The following is a 7,500-nucleotide window of genomic DNA, read 5'->3' as shown; positions in this document are numbered from 1 at the left end:
GTACGCTTTGATCGCTAATCCGATTATTCCTAAAAATCCAAAAATATTCGTGCCTCATCAGTTTACGGTCAAATTTATGTCCAAGAAAGTAGATAAATTGAATAAAATTTTAGGTTTGCATTTTGCCTGGAAAATATATTTTTGTGTTATTTTTGTTAAATTTTTTCGTTCAACTTTCGCTTTTATAAAAGGTTTCAGTTGTCTGTAAATAAGTTATATGCTGTTGGAAAGCTTATTTTCTTAGCTTTAAAATGATGTATTTTTTTCCACCTAACTTTAAATATTTTTTGAGAAAAATAACATTTTTTGGCGATGGCAGATTTACCGCGGTTTTCTCGCGGTTGGGAAAGTAGGAAAAACAGCTAAGCTATAGACTAATTTCAGTTTCCCGGTACACCTACTGTGGGGCAAGATTTCACTTCCTCTTAATTAAAGATCCCTGACTATAATAAACAACAGTCTTGCGAAAGATACACTTTTGTGCGGTGAGATAGTGCTAAGAAACAGTTAAGTGTGAAAAGTTGTAAACACAAATACAAGTGGCTAATTCTTCAATTTCAAAGCCGTTCACGCAGCTTGTGTAAGCATTCTTAACAAAGCGTGCGAAACCTTACAATCGTGGGTACCTTCACAAAGACATAAAGGGCACAATCGTCCTTGGGAGGTCAAACAGACCTGTGATCATCGACTACGGAAAGAGCCAGAAAATTGCGAAAACACTCATACGGTTGCTAAAGCTAACTTTGAGAGAGCGAGGAAACCATATGTCGCTTCTGAACTTTTCAGGTGTGAAAAGCCGTCCGCACATTGAGGGATGTTTCTTCTTTTAGAGCACTGATCCTGCGAGTATTCAAGGATGGAAAGTTTGACATCCGCGTTCTTCAACACATTGCTGAGAAGTGTTTATGCACGTACGACTCCAGCGAAACGCCCAGAGTTGCAGAAAGAACGGGAGTAATTACCCGATGGTGTTCTCTAGGTTTTCGAATTTTCTTACCGCGAATTTTTCAGCCCGTGGACGATAAGTTGTGAAAGTGATTGGAAAACGTCGAATAACCTAGTCAAATAATCGACAAAATGTATCTTTCACAATAGTCCCACAGAGTCGCGTGTGCTATGTATTACGACGACGTTCAAACAATTGAAGTGAATTTTGTGAGTCCAAGGAACTAAACTATGACAATCATTCAAAGCGAATTATTTTTAATCGTCGAGGTTCAGTTAGAGTGGCAAGACTTTACATTTTGTAAAAATCACGTTTCAAGTTTTAAGTAAATTTTGGCCGGCCGCGTTGTACCGAGCATACAAGTTTTGATTCGCAATTCGTCGAAAACATTCATTCGATAAACGTTCTTCTGTTAAATGAGAGTGATACCAGCTATTGTTACATGGGATAACTCGCTGAAATGAAAAAGTTTCGTTTTCCCAACTTATCGACTTAGCTCGTCATATGGCAGCAATTTGTTGTTAATAGGATTAAGTCAGAGATGATGTGATTGGTCATTATTAAGGCTCGATGACCTCAAAAATACATGATTCAACGTGTTTTACTTCAAAATCACTTGTCATCTCAAACAAAAGAACTTAAACCCAGTGCGGCAAAAGCCAACCACAAAAATTTAGAGAACGCGGCGTTTAACACCGCCTTGGTCGATCATGACTAAAACACCACACGAGTACATACGGGTAACATACGAGTAACATACGAGTAACATACGGAACATACGGATACATACGAATACATACGACTAACATACGAGTAACATACGAGTACCATACGGATACATACGACTAACATACGGATACATACGAATACATACGAGTAATACGAATGTTTTTCTCATAAAGGAAGCTCTAGTTATAAGCCTTGCAAGCATTTTTCACGTCAGCAAACACGTACCCGGCTCAGTTTGAGGGGGGGGGGGGGGGGGTGGGGTGGTGTTGATATACCCTCCAAGGCTTTCGTTAAATTTAGTCACAGTAAAATAAATTCACATGGAGTGCAAAACCCTTAAGGCGGCGAAAGACGAGATACAAAAACCCTCAACTTGTGGCGCAACATCGTTTCGTTGCAAGTTCTGGTCGATGTTTCGCGTTTTTCACTTTGCGTGATCAACTTGACCCGCAAAAAAAACATTTGTTGCGAGTTGAAGAAATGCAGGGCGCTGGGTGGTTGATTTGCTAGTACAAGAGCACATTTGTTGCGCGACAAGTTGTGAGCTTGATGAAAAACAAGCAACAAAGCCAAAATTTGTTGCTCAGAGTAGGTTCGCGCTCTACTTTTCGCAACAACCTTCTTCAACCCGCAACAAATGTTTTTGTTGCGCGACAAGTTGATCATGCAAGGTGAAAAACGGGAGAAATCGACCCAAACTTGCAACGAAATAATGTTGCGCGCCAAGTTGAGGGTTTTTGTATCTCGTATTTCGCCGCCTTTAGCTTGTTTTTGTTTTGTTTTGTTTTTGTTTTTTACGAGACATCTGGTTTGTCTCTTTCTACTGGGCAAACCTGCCCAGAGGGAAGGAGCACGAACAGGACTCGAGGTCCTATGCGAGGTGCTCCACCCTACCCTATCCAGACCAGAAAGACCAGACCACAACACCGGGAACTACATGCCCTACTCTTTACGACAAGTGTGCGGGTTCTTTTACGTCCCACAGGATTATGAACATTGAAGGGTTGTGAGACGGGACCTCCGGCTTATCGTCCTTATCCGAGAAGACTAGAGAGTCTAACCATTTGCAGATGTAATTACAAAGGCAGCACTTTCTCCTCAGTTATTTAAAGACCCTGAGTGTTGGTCCGGCCGGACAAGATGACAATATATTTTGGATGTTGCTCTCGTAGATGATTATGACTGTCAGGCTAGTTTACATTTAAGACACGTAAGGAAGTCAGAGCAGGTCTGTCATAATCTTTTACCCCATTTAAGCTTTCTGGCTTGATTTTGCACTGATTTATCATAGGCAACTTAAGCTGAAATAGTGAAATCAAGATGGCGGATCTGATGACGTCATACGACATCAGCGACATCCAAAATATATTGTTATCTTGTAGCGCAAGCAAAGGGTTTTGTTAACGAAAGCCTTGGGGGGTCGATCAACATCCCCTCCCTCCCCCCTCAAACTGAGCCGGGTACGTGTTTGCTGACGTGAAAAATGCCTGCAAGGCTTATAATTACTGCTTCCTTTATGAGAAAAACATTCGTATTACTCGTATGTATTCGTATGTATCCGTATGTTAGTCGTATGTATCCGTATGTTACTCGTATGTTACTCGTATGTTAGTCGTATTTATTCGTATGTATCCGTATGTTCCGTATGTTACTCGTATGTTACTCGTATGTTACCCGTATGTACTCGTGTGGTGTTTTAGTCATGATCGCCTTGGTCTGGAAATCCGGCTTGCGGCTTGTTACGAAGTTAAAGGCCACGTCATCCTAAGCTAATAACACAACGATTGCTCTTTCACACATACAGATTTTTAAAGACTAAAAACAATGAGAAAAAAAATTGTTCCACCAAAAGTGCAGACAGAAAAGTAAAAAAATTGAAAAGAAATATAGCTTATCTGCTGAATATTCCGCCATTTATTTGCATAATAATAACATTTACTGTCTCACGAAAGAAACGACAGTTCTCATGTCATCTGCAGTTGCAAATTAGCTTTTAACGGTTGTACATTTGAATTTATATTAAATTGTTTCTTTTTGTCTCTTATTTTATTGTTATCCGCGCTATTTTTGTTTTCCGTGCATTTCGTATTGCACATTCAAATTGTACGCACGTTTTGACGCATTATTTTGCAACGTACCTTAATATAAATTCAAATGTACAACCGTTAAAAGCTCATTTGCAACTGAAGATGACATGAGAGTGTCGAAACATGTTCTGTAAATTGAAAACTGTCGTTTCTTTCTTGAGAGTTATTGTTACTTTGCTGTCTTTACATCCGTTTGGAAACATTTATTGTATTCTGACTCGTTCTGAAAGTCGCCTATAGTAGATGATAGATAGATAGTTAGATAGATAGATAGTTTTATTAAAATTACCCTTGCAGCCCGAGGGCTGAATTACGATAATTTTTACAAATGTAAAACGTTAATTACACTGCATTTCACAAAACTTTTGACAGGCGATTTTCGAAGTTCGTTGTAAATTTCATAAGTTCGCTTCGAACTTGGGAATTTCAATGCTTAACTGTCAATCAAATGGCAAACTTTCAAACGAACTTGGGAATTTCCCACTGAACTTCGTGAGAATGTGGCGAAGAAATGTCACCATTGCTCTCGGTTGTTGTTTTGAAATGAGTGCCTTCATCTTGCAAGGAAAGGCAATTCCAAGTGTTGTTTTGGAGAAAATTATCAAAAGCTGGTTAGAATGGAAAGGACCATCTCAAATAGGACAGGAAATGAGACTTCCCAAAGAACCATTGCCAAAATTGTTGATATTTTCGTTCGCAGAGGAAATATCAAAGACAACAAATGAAGAATATCACTCGGTCAGCGCGTACTGAATGATGTGAATAATTATATGGAGTGTTGTAAAACTGCATGTACCACTCAGCATTTACAGCAGTGAAATCCAAAACAAACTGGTAAAGAATAACGTTCCAATGTTTGCCCGAAGATATCCCGTCACCTGCATGCAGCCGTAGCGGTAACGCAAGATCTTGGTTTATATTCTTTCAAGATCTTTCAAGAAATTCAGCGTCATTCCACAGGAATCACTCACTCTTGAAAATGAAAATATACTTTACCAGTACTTGGCAGCTTGCGCGGACAACGCATTTTTGTGATGAGTGTGCAGTGCTCATTCCCACAAAGTTCGGCGCGAAATTGCCAAGTTCGTTTCGAAGTTCGCCATTTGATTGATAGTTACTTAATGAAATTCTCAAGTTCGAAGCGAACTTATGAAATTCCCAACGAACTTCGCAAATCGCCTGTCAAAAGTTTTGTGAAATGCACTGTAATTGTAACTACAAAATTATATAATGATAAATTAAGAAAGTTATTTGATAAGAATTTAACAATACTAAAGCTATTATTATGTAAACACTGTCTAAATTACAATTAAGATACAGCTAAAATTTTTCAAAATCATATCATTTAATATGAGTTGTAAAAGGACATGTTATCGGCAATGGCTTACAATAAAACTGTCTCTGAAACGATTGGTTTTAAAACGCGGGACTTGGAACTTGCGATTTTTCCGTGTACGCAGAGTGCCAGAGTAATAAGGTGGCGGAAGGAGTGAATGAAGCTTGTGATTATTGTTATTACATATGTCTTGAAACATTGAGTATAGTAGTGAAGTCGGTTCGAAGGTTCAAGTTTTTCGTCAAACAGAGTCATGTTTTAAAACTGACTTTGTTTTTTCCTGCCTGCCCGCGGAGGCAGGAGATGCAATTCATTCACTTTCTCTTCCTTTCATTGGATCAAGAATTGGACCAAGAATTGTTTTTTCATGATCACTAGACAGGAAGTGTGTGATAAAACATAATATTACCCTTCACTAAAAACCTACCTATCTCCTTTGCTCCGGGATTTTCAATGGGTGATTTGTTTTTGAACGAATGAACTACGGTATTAATAGAGACTTTACGCAGTGACCAAGGAAGCTTCGACGACGGCGTTCGCTTTAAAATTACGTCATATGCATGCGCAATCGTGAAGGCATTCAAGCGTGAATGCCGTGAGGGCTCCTGTTCACGACTTCATTTGGCTTGCTTTCACGTCGAGCAGCGAACAGAAGTACATATGTGAAAATATGTTTTTTCGCTTCAGTTACCGCTCCAGTAATATATTACTAACTGACGAGTTTAAAGGGGAACTCCGGGGTAAAATTGAAGATATTTTGTATGTTTGGCCTCGGGTTTATGTCTCAATTTTTGATAACATCATTCCCATATCGTTTCATTCAAATGAAATATTGCACCTGAAAGACGACCAAAAATGCAAATAGGAATCCGCCATCTTGAAAATTGCCCGCTTGTTCAGAAAGCGGTCAGCGTATCATCGTGTGACGTAAATCGTCAAACCCAGAGTTGTGTACAATATTTTGCATTGGCGAAGAAGGGGCTTTTGCCTTTATATCATCGCTAAAAGTGGCCGATTCTGGGACGTATTCCAATAAAATCGATGAGGAACATGCCTGCGAAAGTTTTTCAATTCGGCCGTGCCAGTTTGAACATCGTGTGAGCTCTGATGAAACGGTTAGCAACCCCGAAGACTTAGGCGACAACCCGGGGGTAGGACTCCCATATGAAACAGACGGGGATGCTCGTCGGAAATTTTGAATTTAACCCCTAAAGGAGACCAATCTAGGCGTGGCTTAAGCAAATTTTGACCCCTAAAAGAGACCGTTTAAAAACACAAAAATACGACACGCAATGAGTTTTAATGATAAAAAGGCATAATCATCGAATGCTTTTATCTAAAAAGAAAATTTAAAAGGAAATTTGACTTCTGTTTCTCTTCGCGTAATTCTGCGTTACTTCGCGGAACCCTAAACGAGACCTTGGTGGCATAAAATATTGGCGCTTTGCCCGGAACACCCTAAGCGAGACCAAAATCCAAAACTTACACCCCTAAGCGAGACGACGAGCATCCCCGTCTGTTTCATATGGTAGTCCCCCCCGAAAACGGAGCTTTCCTTCGGCTACTCCATCTATTGCGCAGCTTCATTGCGGCTTTATTTACTCTTTCAAAAACAGCAAAACATTGTAACGCAATCCTTGATAATAAACTTTACGTCTTAAGTTTCGCTCAATGTTTTAAGGGAATACGCGTGAAGGCAACATAATTTGCTTCTGCTGCTACCAATGCTTACGTTCGCTCGTTCTCTGTTCATAAATGCATTCCTAATAGAAGAAAGTCACGAAGAATACAGAGCAAATGCAATGTTAGTTTTTTGTAACGTTGGCGTACATGCAGCAATTGTCAGATTATGGGAAGAGCGGAGGCATGCATATGCTGCCAAGAAATTGAGCCTGTCAAAAATAAGCTTATCGAGGCTGTTACTAGCGGTGAATGTGGCGAAGAACCCAAATGCATCACCCAGGGTTTCATCCAGTTTTTATAAATGGATGGGTCCTTCACACAGCTTGGTATCAGTACAAGCAGCAATACAAAGATCCATTTGATGGACCTGAAGATAAATTTTATAAACATATTGCCTACAGACAGTTGGCTCGATGGTGCTGGGACATTTTAGGAAAGGAGATAAGGGTGGTTCTTTCATCTTGTGCAATGATGTGCATAAGAAATTTTTATCCTCCACCGGGGCCAGAGGAAGAGTGGGCCTTTGAAGGCTTCCGTTATGCAGATAAATGAGAAAACGGGTTTTAAACATGTCCACGAATTAAATAAACAAAGAAAAATACAAGTTTATATCTTTCATGGAAATCATCAGTTAACAACTGGAAACAAGTACTGATGCAAGCCTTCTGATGCTTGATAAGGTGCTTCCTGTATTGGCTGCTGCCAATAATAGGTTTCCC

At 39.6% G+C, this 7,500-nt stretch overlaps 1 protein-coding gene across 1 annotated transcript in view; it reads right to left on the bottom strand.

Moving 5' to 3' along the window:
- Positions 1-5,647, bottom strand: part of LOC137997306 (uncharacterized) — a 37,499-nt gene extending 31,852 nt beyond the window's left edge. The window contains exon 1 of the mRNA XM_068843221.1: positions 5,526-5,647. The gene's annotated coding sequence lies outside the window, so the exon portion shown is untranslated. The remainder of the gene's footprint in view (positions 1-5,525) is intronic.
- Between the last annotated feature and the right edge of the window lie 1,853 nt (positions 5,648-7,500).

Source organism: Montipora foliosa, chromosome 3 (genome assembly GCF_036669935.1).
Source record: "Montipora foliosa isolate CH-2021 chromosome 3, ASM3666993v2, whole genome shotgun sequence".
Taxonomy (NCBI): Eukaryota; Metazoa; Cnidaria; class Anthozoa; order Scleractinia; family Acroporidae; genus Montipora; species Montipora foliosa.
This window is presented reverse-complemented; position numbering and strand designations above follow the sequence as displayed.